Source organism: Pocillopora verrucosa, chromosome 1 (genome assembly GCF_036669915.1).
Source record: "Pocillopora verrucosa isolate sample1 chromosome 1, ASM3666991v2, whole genome shotgun sequence".
Classification (NCBI taxonomy): domain Eukaryota; kingdom Metazoa; phylum Cnidaria; class Anthozoa; order Scleractinia; family Pocilloporidae; genus Pocillopora; species Pocillopora verrucosa.
The window spans coordinates 8,989,033-9,006,937 of NC_089312.1; the positions used below are offsets into that span (position 1 = coordinate 8,989,033).

The following is a 17,905-nucleotide window of genomic DNA, read 5'->3' on the forward strand; positions in this document are numbered from 1 at the left end:
TTGATCACGTAACGAATATCGCAGTTTTTACTCACCACAAACTTTCAAAATCGTAGCTTTACAGATGGCCACTCGACCCTTGTTTGTACCAGTCAATATGTCAACCGTTGTCCTTTCTTTTCACTCCACGGCGCCAACGACTTTCTTTTCTTTTACAACACTCACGCTATTCTCGTTTTCCCATTGAACCACAATAAAAGCTATCTTTAGAAATGTTATATTAAGCAAAACAGTTGAGAAAAGCGATCAACCGATACAAAGTACATTCAAAGATGAGCGCCAAATGGAGTCTTCTTTGTTTCCGATCACGGGCATGATCACGTGGATCTTTTAGGACTTGTAATTGGCTAGCAAAGTGAATCCGCTGGCTTGCCGATTGCAGTGTTAAGAGAAGCGCCCAACTTTATTCTGACTTCTCCGACCGGTTCTCTGCTTCTAGTAGATGGATAGCTTGGTGATATAAATAAAGATGTGAGCTCACTCTATGTAGAAAGAATCGAAAAGAATCGATCGTATTAAAAATGCACGATTTGTGGCCGAAAGTTGTCGAGGAAACAAAGACTCGAAACTCACTTGAGTTGTGTTAATGGCCAAGGTGAGAAATAACACAAGCCAATCACAGTTTTGAATGCGACTACAAATCGTCTTTTACCCTCATATTTATAAAAGAAGGATACCACATTCGGAAGTATAAGAGATACATAGATGATCCCAGTGTACCAGTACCTAAATCTACAAAGCTTGACCGTAGCAAGCGTTCAGCAACACGTTCCAACACCGCCATCTCGATTCCTCAGTCAGTCGTTTCCACTGAACTTAAAGCAGTATTGACAACAGAGTAGAGTGCGTCTTACAAAGGAGAAACATTTGTACAAGAGACAGGAGTAGCTATATGCGATTACAGAGGTGCGTTGGAACTCTGGTCCACAAATAGTTATGCACTGCCCGAAGTATAAAACAATCTTGTTGATAGCTGACAGACAGAGAAGAACAACAAGTAAACTTAAGAGCTGTTATTATTGAAGTGTGACTATCACTTTTCATTTTTATATAAAGAAGGACTTGTAATTTGCACCAAAAATAAAAATATGTAATATTTTTTTGGGAGATCCAGTGATTGGGACATTTAAGAAATTAAGTTATGAAAGGAAACTTGGTTGGTACTTCTCACTACTAACAAGTCTTGTTGACAAATATTTTCAGATCAGAGTTTCAAATAAAGTAAATAGAAGACGTCATATAAAAGGTGTTTTTCCTCTAAGGGAACATTGACTACCTCTGTCTTGTCTGCATGCCAAATGTTTGCAAAGTGTGTGGATGATCCACAAGTATTGGAACTCTTACAAAAATGTTTTGTAAGAATAAAAAAAGCAAAACAAATTACAGCAATTAGTCATGAAAATAGAGCAAAAAGCTGAAAAAAAAAAGCAGCAACAACAATCATGAAAAAAGAAAGATTAATTAGGTGTTGAATTTGTTTGTCTAAGGCATGAAATTTCTACTAAAAGTATTGTCAACAAAAAGTCTCTGACAGCGTTTGAGGCAACTGAGCTTGACTGTTCCAAGGTTTTCTAACAAAGGCAACCAGTAATGTAGGTTAGGGAAGTAAGATGACAATGTAATTATTGTTAATTATTGTGGAAGTTGGCAATTTCCATTTAACATAACTGACAGCTGGTTCATGAGAAAATCCATATTAATGTAAAGATTTACTAAAACTTAGTTTGAGTAATAAATTTCATGATCTTTAAGTTATAAACATGTACATGTATGTATATCTCTTGGTAAGTTTTGTATAGCATACCTTTTATTGAGCCAAAGTTTTAAGCCTCTGAAATTACTCTTTTTCTTAAAACCTTCACATTCAAGGTATTGAGAATTTCTTAGAATTTATGTGGACCTCAGGGTATTAAAATTGCCTCAAATTCAATTCCCAGAAATTCCCAAGAGTTCCATACTTCTTAAATTATAGGTAGTTTGTAAAGCTGAGAATTCCTAGGGATTCCAAGTCCTCACAAAACTGGAGTCTTCCTTTCCCAGAAATTCCCAGTAATTCCAAGCTTTTTAAATCAGAGTTAATTTGCATAATTGGGAATTTTTGAGAATTCCTAGGAATTCCTAGGAATTCCTAGGAATTCCCAGAAAACTGGGAATTCAGTTCGCAAGGGTTCTCAAAAAGCAACTTAGACAGCAAAATCGTGAGGTACTTAGAATCGATCAAATTTACTACCTGAGTTCTCCAAAACAATTTGCTAGTCTCTAAGACCTACTACTGAGTAAACCTTCGTTAAGTCTGCAATTAATTTACATTTGGACATTTCCGTAACAAATTGCAAAACAGAAACCGAAGGAATTCAATGGCATGAGTAAACGCAACATTAAATTCCCTTGTGTCTGATTAAATAGTGTCTCGTTTGAGTTCAACTTTGTACACGCCATTGCAGCAAACAAACGGACAGACTCTCACAACTTCAAACACATATTTGAATTTACATATAATGACTTTCTTTGCCATTTAAAATTGAACAGAGGTAAATCTTCTTGGGTTAATCGCCGTAAAATCACTAAATGTGCTTGAAGAAAACATCGTCTAGATAGTCATGTTTCAAAGATTGCTTGAAAGCCTTTTAAATTGCCTTGATCTCTACTGGCAAAAGAAAATGTTTCAGTGAAGCCTCTCTCTTTAATCTGCATCACCTCTATCTTCTATACTATCCACTCACTGAAACATTTTTCAGTAATGAAGGATCTTAATTACAGCCCTGTTATGGTTTTCCAGTGTGTTGTATGTTGTCTGTTACCATATATGGTTTGCTCATGCGCACGCATGAGGCTTCATTAAACAGTCTTTTACTTACCGAACCGCCATATTGTTTGGGGTGTGTAGTTCTTAAGTAATACATGACAATTTTGGCGACGAGGATGGGATGTAATGTTAAGTTCAAGGGCCAGGAAAAAGAGTTAAACCTACAAGTTGTTGAGACGCAGGGACCAGCACTGTTTGGGCGTGACTGGTTGTCCAACATTCAACTGAACTGGGGTGAAATCAAAACCTTTAAGCTTAGCAAGACTTCAGAAGGGGGTATGGCACGCAAAGTGGATCAGCTACTACAGAAGTACGAGTCTGTATTCTCCGAAAATCTGGGCACACTTAAAGGCTACAAGGCGGATTTGAAGGTCGAGGAAGGCTGCCAGTCCAGCTTTCATAAACCACGCCAAGTGCCATACGCACTCCGCCCCAAAGTAGAAGCAGAATTGACACGCTTAGAGAAGGAAGGTATTCTCTCTAAAGTAGAATACAGTGAATGGGCGACCCCAATTGTCCCGGTAGTCAAGCGAAACGGATCGGTACGAGTTTGTGGCGATTTTAAGGTCTCAGTGAACCCAGTACTTCTTGCAGAACAGTACCCTCTGCCACGTATAGAGGATATTTTTGCAAATTTGGCTGGCGGTAGACATTTCAGCAAGCTTGACCTTCGCCAAGCTTATCACCAGATGGAAGTAACCGAAAGATCCAAGGAACTCCTTACGATTAATACACACAAGGGCCTTTTTCGATACAATCGCTTAGTCTTTGGCATCTCTTCGTCTCCAGCCATTTGGCAGCGTGCCATAGACCAGGTATTACAGGGAATACCTGGGACCCAGTGCATCCTTGATGACATGATTGTCACAGGCAAAACCGATGAAGAACATTTGGAGAACCTGGAGAGTGTACTCAAGCGATTACAAGATGCGGGTCTGAAGGCTAACAAGGAGAAGTGCGAGTTCTTCAAAGATAGAGTTCAGTTTTGTGGGCATGAGATCGATAAGGAAGGTCTACACAAGACACAAGAGAAGATTGAAGCAGTGGTCAGTGCACCAAGACCTGAGAAGGTGTCACAGCTTCGCTCATTTTTAGGGCTCGTAAACTATTACAACCGTTTCTTCCCCAATGCGTCTACAGTTCTCCACCCACTTCACCAGTTGTTAGAGCAAAACAACGAATGGCAGTGGACTGAACGGTGCGAGCGAGCGTTCACTGAGGCTAAGCGTATGATTACATCTGAGCAGGTGCTAACGCACTATGACCCAGCATTACCGGTTAGGCTGGCATGTGATGCTTCACCAACTGGCATCGGCGCGGTTCTTTCACACGTCATGTCCGATGGTAGCGAAAGGCCGGTAGCTTTTGCGTCCCGATCGTTGACCAAGACTGAACGACGGTATGCACAGATAGACAAGGAGGCATTGTCCATTGTGTGGGGGGTGAAACGATTTCATGTTTACCTCTATGGGAGACGATTTACGCTCATTACAGACCACAAGCCCCTCACTGCCATCTTCCACCCAGAAAAGGGAGTTCCAGCCATGACTGCTGCAAGGCTTCAGCGATATGCATTGTTCTTGTCTGGGTTCGACTATATCATTGAGTATAAGAGTACAACCAAACACTGCAATGCCGATGGACTGTCGCGGCTCCCTCTCCAGCAGAAAGAGCGAGAAGACTTGGAGGTGGATTCAACAGAGGTGTTCCACGCCTCTCAGTTTGTGCCATTACCTATAACCAGTGAAGCAGTGGCAAGAGAAACACGTCGTGACGTTGTCCTAGCGAGGATACATGATTCTATCGTGAAAGGATGGTCTACTCGTGTGGAGGGAGACAAGCCTTATTACGAGCGACGCAATGAACTGACAGTTCACCAAGGCTGCATCCTATGGGGAATGAGAGTGGTAGTTCCCAATAAGTTACAAAGCAGAGTGTTAGAGGAACTTCATGATGGGCATCTGGGCATGGTCAAAATGAAAGCACTCGCGAGGAGCTACGTATGGTGGCCTAATATCAATGGTCATCTGGAAGAGCTAGCGAAAGGCTGCAGCGGGTGTCAGCAAAACCAGAAGATGCTTGCTAAAACACCACTACATCCGTGGGAGTGGGCCACTACACCATGGCAGCGTATACACATCGACTACGCAGGGCCATTTCAGAACTCGATGTTCTTAGTGGTTGTCGACGCACACACCAAGTGGCCAGAAGTGGTTCCAGTCAAGTCAACTTCTTCAAGTTCGACTATCGAAATTCTACGCGATTTGTTCGCCAGATTTGGAATTCCAGAACAGATAGTCAGTGACAATGGTACACAGTTTGTTTCTGAGGAATTCCAGACATTTGTCAAGTCCAATGGCATCCGCCATATAACTTCAGCACCGTACCATCCAGCGACGAATGGTCTTGCGGAAAGGACAGTACAAACCTTCAAAAAGGCTTTGCGTTCCATGCGTCAAAGCCCCAAGCCAGTGAGGGAGAAGTTGGCGAAGTTTCTCATAGCTTACAGGAACACTCCACACTCCACCACCGGTGAGAGCCCAGCAAAGTTACTCCTGGGAAGACCATTGCGTACTCTCCTAGATTTGGTGAAACCTAACTTAAACCGTAAGATGGTTAACCAACAACACCAGCAGAGCATTAAGGCAGCGATTGACAAGGGTAAACAGTATCGCCAGTTAGAGATGGGTGACTCAGTTATGTCACGGGATTATCGAGGGGATCTGAAGTGGCGTCCAGGGCTGATTGTTAACAAGACAGGTCCGCTGATGTATGAGGTACAGGTGGCACCGGGACTGATCTGGCGCCGACATATTGATCAGTTGAGACCAACGGCAGTTGGACACACAGTTGAAAGCACTGACGCCGACTGTAGTGTTGAAGTCAGCCAACCTGAAATGGCCAACACACCACTGACCCCAATTACATCAAGTACTCCAACCACTGAGGGCGGCACAGCTCCAGGAGGTTCCAAAAAAGATCAACCAAAGATGGTTCCTGTTTCCACACCTACGATACCTGACCCTCCTGATGCTAAACCAGCTACAGTTAGTCCGATGGTCAAAATGCGACAACACCCTCAGAGAGTTCGCAGGGCACCACAGAGGCTTGATCTCTGAACTTTGTTTTATTCTGTTCGTTTTCTTGTTTAAAGGTCGTTCTTACCTTTCGAACTGTGGTTACCGGACACTGTTGGTTTATTTTATGTTTTCCTTGAAATTGTATTTTAGGGCTTGTTTTGAAAACTAGGGACAGATCGTTTAATGTGTGGAGGAATGTTATGGTTTTCCAGTGTGTTGTATGTTGTGTGTTACCATATATGGTTTGCTCATGCGCACGCATGAGGCTTCATTAAACAGTCTTTTACTTACCGAACCGCCATATTGTTTGGGGTGTGTAGTTCTTAAGTAATACATGACAAGCCCTAAATCATTCGAGCTCTTTTATCAAGCATTTGGTTAAGTGTTTGAAAAAAACAAAAATTATATTCGTCAGCTTAGGTTGGTCCGTATTATATATATTAAATCAATTAACGATTATATTTTAAAAAAATCTTGTGACGAGTTTTCCAAGTAAACTAGACGAATTTCCGAGTCACGTAATGATAAATGCGTTCGAAACCAAATTTATTACCCATAGCTTATAGAAGGCATCCATTGCACAAAATAAATTGAGAACATTTAAATAACCAAATTGCATACTCGTAATATAATAGTCTGCTGAAGAAGTGAGAATACTTTGAAAGGTTTTCGAGCCATCTTTTTTCAGATACTGTGTTTTTCATCAACACCATTAGTTTCTTTAAAGCGTAACCTCGGGTGAGCAGTTTTGACAAGATTTTCAAGTCGTAACTGAGCCCTGATAACGACTCCTCCAGTTGGCGAAAAAACTACTGAAGTCATAAGATAAGGTGGCAAAAAGTCTTGGTTCGCTTTTACTTACCTGGTTGCCTAAACTTTGCCTTCCTTACCTACCCTCGACGCAAGGTTGAGTTTGATTTTGAGGCCAGCTTCTAGTCCTCGTTTGGCGGGTGGTGTCGTTTGTGGAGAGGGGAGGAGAGGGGGGGAGGGGTGAGTACAATTAGGTGTTTTCTTGCTCGTCACGAACTTTGTTTTCTCCTCCGGTTGTATATTTTTCATTTGCAAGTTATGGAATTCCGCAGGAGACTGTTTCATTCCCTCCCATGAATGAATGTTACAACAGTAATAAAGATGTGTGTTGGTTGGTGCTTACAGTTTGATGAGGTAGATATTCCTGTCGAAAACTCCCGGGGTTAAGTTCTTTAACTGATTATTGGACAAGTCCCTGTCAACAAGACATCATTACATCAGATAGTTAGACTTGCACCGTTAGATGATACTTAGAACTACGTAAGACTCTTAACGGGAGGAAGTCTTATTTTATTGCGTTTAAGCACCTCCCTCGAATAAGCCCCGCTCCCCTTCCCTCCCCCAGCCCCAAATCCTTAACCTTCACTTTCTTAGATAGGAAGAAGACCTGTTTCTTTGCCTCTTCATCTGCAACTTTTAAGCTTCGCCTACAGCCTAATCAGCACAAATTAATAGGTTTTAATAAGCGTCCCTTGATTAAGCGCCCTCCTTCCAATAGGCACTACTACTTTCAGCTGCGCCCGGGCAATTGTTCGAGAAAATGAGTTGAATAAAGTTGGTTGACAAAGTTTGACGAAAGGTTTTTTCTTAAAAATAAAGCGAGACTCCTGATGCAAATGGTCAAGATAAAACTCTTTGATACAAATGTTACATTCACAGATTATCCAAGACTTCTCTAAATTTGTGGAACGACACAGATTTTTATGTCATCGTGCAGGATGTGGACCAGCCGGCTTTCGCTCAAATCTTGTCCCCCTCTCCCCTCTCCCCTCACCCACGACTATTTTACATACTGTAGCTGCGCAGACGGTAAAAATAAAGCAATTAATAATATCCTAAGCTCACCAAAGACTGAATTGTGAATATTTGGATAAACTGAAACTTTTCAGACATTGTTCTACTGATCCATGTGTACTCCCTTGTATGTTTATCTATAAATAACTATACCCAACGTGAAAAACTAATTCTGATTATTCCTACTGAGTTTATTATATCACCGTAAATTACTCAAGCAAGCTCACCATTATAGTGAAACATGTACAAGCAATCTGCGTCGGTAAGCATATCAAACTCATGGGGTACAAATAGTCTTAACATGAATGTGGTGACCACGCCCACTTCAACACCCCACTCAAATCGAGTGTAATTTTCGAATGTTTTACCATCGTGCGGATTCTCTACGGAAAAAGCACTCAATGTACCTCTGAAATATTAAACTATAATATTGTGGCATTCTATTTCGCTAATTTTCTAACTTGAAGGTGCAGTTTTTCCCTCGTCATTTTTACCTTTTCTCCGAGCGGTTGCGTGAAATTAACAAGGCGTTTTTGATCAAAACACGACCGAGCGAAGGGTCTCGGGCGATATCTCTTTTACGCAGGCGCAAATTAAAAATGTACCGCCAGAATCAAAAAGAGGAACAAATTTCCTTTGTTTTGATATGTAAAGTGTCGAACAAAAAGCAGATTTACCCTCGTCAAATGGCGTTTCAAAACAGCTGTATCTTCCTCCTTTTGATTTTTTCCTGTTTTGTAAGCGTGAAAGCAGTAGGAGAGGGATCGGGAAACTCAGAGAGCGCTACGGGTATTAATTTGCCATCGTTTATTTACGAGATAAACAAATAAGATTTGTGAAGTTCGTTGAATTATGAAGTCTAAATAAATGCCTTTTTTAAGCTTGTTTGCTGGATTTTTCGTAAACTTCCCTTATTAATTTTTCGTTTCAGCTTACTAATCTATACTATTTCAAAGCAATGTAAAGACGAAGACGGAGAACCATGAGTCGTTCCTTTCAACAATCGTAAACAAAGTGTTTGAGCAATCAGATGTACGAGGTGTAATAATCAATAGGGAAGCCATTATATCATTATAAATGAACCAATATCATCGCCCCCTTCTCTGTCCCATTATGTTCTATTGTCAGACCGAGAGAAAATAACTCTCTTGAATCAGTCCTAATCAGCCAGTGTAACTTTCTCTAACTAAATTTTAATTTTAGTTTGAAACAATACCTTCATTCCCTGTATTAGTTGTACTTATGCAGTGGTGATTCAGCTTCTAACCCAGAACATAGTATACGAACATGACTAGACTGGATATACAAGAACCAATCACGATACGGGCAGAACAAAGCTCATCAGAACCAAAGTCTATGTCTCAATCCTTCCTGTTTCTTTTACTTTTTCTTTTTCTCTCCTTTTAATGTATTATCTTCATATCTTCAAGTTTTTTTTGCGATATATATGAAATTATTCGGTTTCCGATTTCTAAAATCGATACCATTACAAATTTGTGGATCGGTAACAGGCTGGGCCTCCGAAAACTAGTCTAATTGACGCGATGAAAAAGGCTTAAATGAGATTTATTGTTGCATTTTGCGCCAATTTCTTAGAAAAACGCGATAAAATACATATCTGGGTAGTAACGTAATTGCAACCGTAACAAATACTCACTATGCTTATTTGCTGCGGTGGCAAATACCTACCTTTGCGAACAAATACCCTCTCTCCGTATTTGTTACTGTAGCAAAGCCACCCAGAGGAGGAAATATCCACCCTCCGAATTTGCTACCGTAGCAAATACTAACCTACGTATTTGCTACTGCAGCAAATACTAACCTACGTAGCAAATACTTACCAGTGGGTATTTGCAACGGTAGCAAATACTCACTCATCGTAGCAAATACCCACATCGATTGAACTCCCTCAGTCTCTCCCTCCCTCTCTCCCTCTCTCTCTGCCTTCCTATAAAAATTGTGCGTTATTAAAAGGGTTGACACGCGGCCTGAAAACCGTTTGTGATCCAATAAACCTTCTCAAAAAGCAACTAAGAAAGTAAAATCGTGAGGTACTTGTTCACAATTAGAATCGATCAAATTTACTATCTGAGATCTCCAAAACAATTTGCTCGTTGTAAAACGCGACTTTTATTTTAATATTCTATTTGGTGTTGCGGTAGAAACCATTTAAAAAGTTACAGGAAAAGCTTTTGACCCCTCTCTTTATTGTCTGCTACGGAATTAAAACATTGTGACAGGTGGGTTGTCAGCGATAGACATAACAGTAGAGTGCACATTAAGCTGACGCGTAAGATCAAATATTAGATTTCTCAGTGCGTGAGCGGGCGGTGTTCTACAAATACTGTGATCTGATTGGTATCGAGAGTGGACAGTATTCTCCCGTCCGGCCCGCTCACAGCGCGCGGTATCCAATCTGTTGCGTGTTGAGTCGCCTAGTGCGCCTTGCAGCTTTTATAAGCAAATGTTTCGAACACGAAATTTAGCCGATTTACCAATTCTCTCTTCTTTCCTTCTCTTTCCCTCTTTCTCACTCTATCTAAAATCACTTTGGATTCTTTTAAAAAATTGGTTTCGAAATGAATTTGGTGGTAGCAAATTATGAGTTATTAAAATGGGTGGTCACAGGGCCTAACAATCGTTTGTAATTTAATGATCCTTCTCAACGAACAACTAAGAAAAAGTATAAACGTGAGGCACCTCCTCACAATTATAATCAATTAAATTTACCTTCTGAAATCTTCAAAACAGTTGGTTGTTTTAAAACGCCAAGCAATGATTTCAGGTCCACGATCTGCTATAAATATACTTTTGTTGAGTCTTTGCAAGTCCGTTGAATTTTGGAAACTTCTATTGTAAATTTCACAACAGAAACCGAGGAACTTCCATGACATGAGTAAACGTAGCATTAAATCCTCTTAAGTGTCTCATGCTACTTCAGTTTTTCGGTGAAAGAAAGACAAGATTTTCACACGATATTGCGGTAAACAAACGAACCCTCACAACTTCATTAGATACATTTGAATTTGCTTAGACTTTCTTTGTCACTCAAAACTGAACAGAGGTAAATCCACGGGGACTAATCGCCGATTATGGAAGTGACCATGACTTTCCTTATGATCACTGATTTTTTTTGAAGAAAACATCGTCATGATAGTCATGTTTCAAAGATTGCTTGGAAGCCCTTTAAATTTAACCTTTATCTCTTGACGCAAATAAAACTGTCTAGTCTAAAAAAGTTACAGAGGAGTGGTAGAAACGGCATTTGAGACGTTTATGCTGAAAACGACCCTGAAAACGTTATTGTAAAAGTACTAGAAACGCAGTTTCACGTATTTACGCTCAAGAATTTTGGTAATTATGCCGGAATTATGCTCCATCCTCTCTGACTAAAGCGGTATACCCGTGATTGTGACGGCATCATTTATCTGAGCCTATCTGTGACAGTCCAACAGTATCAATTAAGGTCTTCCTCATTATTTTTACTGCTTGTCACAAACAGTTCTAGATCTTGAGAACTTCTTGGATCTGAAGACTGAAAAGCCTGTCTCCAAATGTTTCCAAATTTACTCACTTACAAGTCATTATCAGTATTACAAGTTTCGCCCAAAACACAATACTCTTGCAATGTTAAATGACTTATTCATTGAAAATGGTTGGGAAACACACCATCCTCTCGCTCTTTAGAATTTTTTCTGCGCTTAGCATATGAGAGAATCGCCCGGAGAGGGTGTATATCATCCCCATTGCGAATAACCTGAAACATGTCTCTGGGATATTAAAATGAAACGTTATGCAATCAATTTACTGAATTTTCCTAGCCCTCGGCTAGTCTCCAAAGCCGAAACAGTCATGACAGACAAATTCCAAGAGTCAGGAAGGTTCTTTTTGCAGGATTGCTGATTTGAGCAAACAAGAAATTCCAACTAATATTTCGCTTAGCACGGCTATCAACCAGCTTCAATTTAAAAATCAAGCATCATTGTATTATGAAGGACAATAGAGTTGCCGTTTTGGATTCTCTATTCTACAATTTCAAATTGCTTCCGTCCGAATGTGTTGCTAGATAAATGGCAATCCATAAAATTGTGAGAAAGACTTGCTTAAATGTAATTAAATGGCGCATACTCTGACCTTTTTAAAACCCGGTCTGACATTTAAATGGATGTCACTGTCACTTTATATTCCTACTGCACACGAACTTAATTATTTCTGAGATAGCAATCAAAATGGAAAAGGAAACTAGACCTAAATGACTAGAAATTATTCAAATAAAACAGAATTCACCTTTGTTTTTTTTCTTTTAATAATCGGATTGCCATCCTTTTATGGAGGGAGTTATGAGATTCATAAGGTCGTCAATTTGAGTTTCCATTTACTCATTTGGAATTCGTTCCAATCTAAATATTGTCAATAAAATCAAGAAATAGTCGAAGCTCCGTGTCGCAGTGCATGTGTTTCTATAAGGTCTTTATCGGGCTTAAGTGATATTTCGCTTAAGTCGAGATAACGTGCTGAGCGCTCTTTGTCACCTCAGTTGAGTGTCTCTCCCGTTAAGTGTGCTAAAGTAATTTGTTGCCCCGCTTTGGGTTATTTTCTTTATGATTATAAGATCGATCTTAATTTGACCCCCTCTCTTGGACATTTTTTATTTCACTGCGGCACAAACGATGTTCACATTAACCATGAAGCGCACTTTTTCGTGTGGTCAGTTGAAGTTATTTAGGTTAAGAAGCCTTTTCCACTGGTTAATACAAAGTGATCGAGTTTTGAAGTTGTCGGATACACCGTTCTGTGGAGCTTGAACCATTTTTAAGGTTGACATCGTTCTAGACAGATTCAGTTAAATGTAAATTTTTAACAGTATTGCGCAACGGTCTCAGATCCGAAGATAGCGGACACATAACAAACGGAAGGTATGATTATCATATCTAGTAAAGTCATATCCAGTGAATGGCAACAATCAGTGATCGATTCCGGCAGTTCTACGTTCAATAAAACTTGACTCTACAAACTGCTTAATTCCGTAAAAGTTGTCTTTTTGATATGCTTTATACACGACAAAAGGGAAATACGATACCTTGTTTATCGATTTCTCTCGCCTTTATGAAACCTGGAATAAGAGCCAACTCTTTTTTACAAAAATGGAGCGTTATTTTTCAGTCAAATCTAACCATCGGAACTCAACAATCCAGAACAACGACCAGACTCTAACCTTTTTCCCACACTTCGTACTGCGAGCGTATACAGTGCACACTTTCTCTCCAGAGGGCATGCAGAAAAGAGACATCTCACGATCATAAATTTCTCAACATCCAGGCCTGCTGCATAAGCTTAACTTTTTAGATTTTAAATTTACTTGAAGTTCCACCTCCAGAAAGTTGTTTTTCCTTTGCAGCCGCTAACCTTTGGTCTCATTGTCTATCCAATACCAATCCGCAGGAAAGTCTTATATAAATATAAATCTACTTGTGAGAACACCGCTTCACAGATGCGGTTTGGAAGTTGCTTACTCCGATCGAGTAATGGGCTCCTGTCTGTTTATAAAAGTTCCATTACAGTAACTGATTGGAGAGGTATACTGGGCTGGCATACTGAGCAAGAAGAGGGAGAGTGTAGTTGGGGACTATGTAGTAATCATAAAACTCGGTTCGTTACAAGCGCTTGAAACAGAGATATGAAAGACCTTTAAACCGTTTGACGGTTAATTTTAGGGTTCGTCACACCCATTCAGGGAGGCTGGCGCTATTTAGCCCTGCCCGACCCCATTACGTGACAAGAATCTTCTACTCTATACCACGGTAGACATGTGAACTTGTGAATCCCGTATTAAATCCGTTCAATCAAAGAAAGTTTTGTGATGATTCGTCGCATTTGCAAACGGGGCCCTGTGTTTGGAAATTGGAAAATTTTAACATTTTAGGCCAAAAAATAAATTTTTTAAGAATAAAGCTCCCGTTATCTATCTACATTTGAAAAACATAGTCTATTTTTACATAAATTCTCTAATGGAATCAAAAAACGCATTTGTTTCCAATGTACCGTGGTCCCGCGCATCCCAGAGTTCAGTTCAGATTCTAGACTCTTGTCTTTTGAGGTCAGGATGCTAATGTTACCATGCGTGTGTATTAATTTTCTTTCAAAGCGGAATGGTCTCTGCTGAAGTCACAAGGGAAGCACTCAAATTTGCAGAAAGCTATTTCATGGAAGAGAAATAAGCTTGAGATTTTTAACAAGATAGAAGTTAAAAGGGCGAGCAACGCCACCAGAGAACACAATACGTTGGTCGGTGTAGGACTAAGATGATGTGATGATGGACGACGTGATTCCATCGCTAACAGTGTCGGCTTTTTCGCGAGAACTGAAAACTTGTGTAGTTCATGCAACTTCTTTGGATAGAATTATGCTGGATGTCCTGGGAAAAGCTGAAAAATATCGCCTTGGTGTCATTTCATCAGGAACACAATTTCTGCAGTTTCTGAGGAGACGTCATGTTTGATTAACATATGCCTCAGGTAAACTCTGAAATTTTCGCACAATATTTTATTAGGTAACTAACCAGCTGGGATTTAATCGCTAAAATGATAGATAACTCCCTTAAATTTACCGTGCAGTGAATTTGAAGTATCGAAGAGCACAGTTATTAGAATCAAATCGCGACAATCGATGCCTAATTGGACTTGTTATCTCGACTGGGAATGGCAACGAACTCCACATGAAAGCTATTTGCAAAACCTGTGGCTTGTGAATAAAGAGAGTTTGAGCAAGGAGCAGTGTGTAAAAAGGTTCCAGATTCATCAGTATTTTTGGGGTATTACGAAGTTAAAGGCTCCTACTCAAGTATGGAGATTTAATGTGCCAAATGGATGTGGTGCTGGAATGAGTGGTTGTCATTTCATTAGGTACATGTACACAAAGATTAATTCTGATTAAATTCAAACGCTCTTTTAAGTTCAGTTTAGAGCATTTAGGATGCTTGTGACACTTGATACCATTATGGAAATCTACGAAACGCTGACCAAGAATGTCACCAAAAAAGATCCTCATGAAGGTGTCAATGATATTTCTCACTCAACATATTGTGCAGCTAGGGAGTGGAGTTTTGACTTGTTGAACTTTTCTTTTCTGAAATACTTTTGTTACCATGGTAACATCAAAAGTCAAAACCCAATTTTAGTCCAACCAGGGGGAAACTTTTTTAAATTTCATCTAGGATGTTGTGTATGTATTCTTCCAATCTTATTGCCTGGTAAGAAAATGTTGGTTTCTTCCCCAACAAGAAAATCAATTGTTGTTAATATCATCAAAATGACAGCAACCTATCTGTTAAAACCTTTCAATTTCAAAGTTTTCATTGACTTTTGGCCTTGGTGTGTCTGAGAGCTACATATAGCTTTAGCCAAGGTACATGTAAATAAACTAGCTTATTTCATGACTGACTAAGACTCATGCTCCATTTTATTGAATTGTGTGTATATAGCTGAGTGCCCAGGATGCATCTTGTCTCTAAGCTAGCTTTTGTGTCAATTCCCTTCATCCAAACAGTAAACCAAACAATTAACACTACTTATTGTTATAATTTGCAGTTTTTTGCCTGAATTTTCTTTACAGTTTTTGGAGAAATTCAACTCAAAATGCCAACCACTGTTTTACCTGTAACTCTAAAATAAATTCAATCATTCATGATTCAGAGGACATTTTTGCAATTACATAATAAATTATATTACTAAATGGCAGAAAGCTCTTTGTTTTGTGAAAACAACTGTATTCCTTTAATTTCTTTTCTGGCGGACAGGGAATGTTCTTAAATATTCCTGTCTTGAAGTAGTTTTATAAAATGGAGTACAGTTTATAGTTTGTGATTTATTGATAAGCAATCCAAGACGGGGGTAAAAATATTGCTCACAACTGATATTCAACTTTCATGGCATACCAGCTTAAAGGCTTCTTTGTAATTCAACTTGAAATAAGAAGGTGGCAAATGCAATTACTTGTTGAAATACAAAAAACACAGTTGCTGTCTTTAGTCATTGGAAATGATGGTGAAGGCTTATATTTTGTACCTTGATATTATTATAAATAAAAAGTAATTGTGTGAAAGACATTTCCTCCCCAAGCAAATTGAAATAGAAACTTATTCAAATTTTGCACCAATCTATGAGTTGTTTTTGTTTTTTTGTGTCATTCGAATGACATAAATCGTTTCCTTCTCTTTGTTAAAAACCCAGAAATATTTTGAGTCTATTAGTATGAGAACTTAAAGTGCTATGTTTTAATTTCCCCTTATCATTTTGTATGCTGTATGTATTTGTGTTGAACAGGAGATTACAATCAAACCTATGTATGTTTCTCTTGATCATCCAATAGGGTTTTTTTTTCTCAAAGAATGATATGATGATACTGATGTTATTAACAGTGCAAGGTGATATTGTCAATGGTTGATTTAGACTAAAAAATATGAAATACTTTATACCCAGGGTATCTATATATGTTCACTTCCTATTTAGCATCATGCAGTCTCAAATCATCAACTTGCATGCCTCAAAAGCTACTGGTGCATGTATGCATACCTTAACCTTTCCAAACACAAAAAGGATTTGACAAAACAGAATTCTATTTCCTTATATATGTATGTGATGATACTTAACAATCCTTTATAAATCATTGTGGCTTTTTGCTTCTAGAAACTGAAGCATCCTCGTGAACATCATTATGAATTCAACATGAGTTTAATTTATGTGTGGCTGAAACTGTTATCGTGAAACTGCTATTTTCGTGGTATTTTGTTCTATGAATAGCTATGGAAAATGAATGATTAATAAAGAGTTAATCAATGACATTCGCCAGCAGCAGTCTTGGTAGCCATGATTCCTTTTATCATTCATAACTGTTAACAAGCTTTCATTTTTAAGGTCAGCTTTGTAATAGAATTGTTTGTGCTGTTCTCAAGAGGTGTTTTATAAATTAGGCTTTCCTCAAGGTGCTAGGGTGTGACAGCCAAATCAATTGGAAAAATTCTTAATCTTATTAACAGAAATCATTGATCATGCCTTTTTATCCTTTTGTTAACTCATTTACTTCCTGAGTGATGGACATGTGACTTTTCCATACAATTTCAAACTGTTCACAAAAGCTCACAAGAAATGAAAATGCAACATATGGGAAATTCCAGCAGGAATACTGATGTACCACTAAAATTTATAAATGAAAAGGGTGGCAAGGAGGTTATTTAACAGTGTATATCATTAGTAGTTTGTGAATGGATTAACTTGGGGGTTCAGTTATGATGAACATTAACAGAAAAGAAAGTACAGTATCACAATTATTTGCTTTGATAAGCATTTCTGAATTGTGTGTGCTAATCCATTCAAAATGTACATGTATGTACCCTGTCAAGTGAGGTTCTCTTGACTCTGTACATATGTGCGGCTCCCAACAGTTTCCACAGCTATCCTTTGTGATGTAGAAGGAATCAGTGAGCTGATTGAAAAGATTGGTGTTGAGGTAGACACCATTTTAAAGGCTACAGGAAAAGCTTTTGACCCCTCTCTTTATTGTACTTTATTTTACCTCCCCAGCAAACCAGTGAAAATTAGGTTTGGAAACAAAATTGCTTTTTCAGAAAGCTAAATGATAAAGCATTGCAAATGAATAGTGGGTAAATTTAGTAGAATTCCATAAGTGTCATATTTGTGACAAACCTTGTTTTGAGATGGATTAATCGAATAAAGATGTTGAAAAAAATTTATCTTTCTTTGTATATGGGTCGGAGTGAGTTTAATAACGACGACCTGAACGATGGTCGAATTTGCAATGCTTTACGTTTGGAGCCAAAATTGTACTAATTAATTGCGTTCTCAGATGTAATGCGTAGCTAAGTTAATTAAATGCTGATAAGCTGAAGGTGGCCAAGCAAAAACGGTGCAAAAGTGCCCTAAGTGGTGGTAAGCACTTTGTTGAAAGCTCTTCAGCCCATTTTATCAGTTATCTCATGGTAGCTATTGGGTTACCACTACGACGCCATCTCTCGACCACCACTGTACTATAAATTTGAGATACTGCAGCTCAGAAAAATCTGACGTGTTTCCGTATGACTTTTCATGTCAGTGAATAGAATCAGGATTCGCAAAATCCCCGTTTTTTACAACCCGACTTCCAACTCACAATTGTGCCTTCTTGGTTACCTCTAGCGTCT

The 17,905-nt window shown here is 39.0% G+C and overlaps 1 pseudogene; it reads right to left on the reverse strand.

The window, feature by feature from the left end:
• The window catches only part of LOC131776774 (leucine-rich repeat-containing G-protein coupled receptor 5-like), a 133,893-nt pseudogene that overhangs the window by 38,165 nt on the left and 77,823 nt on the right, over positions 1-17,905 (reverse strand).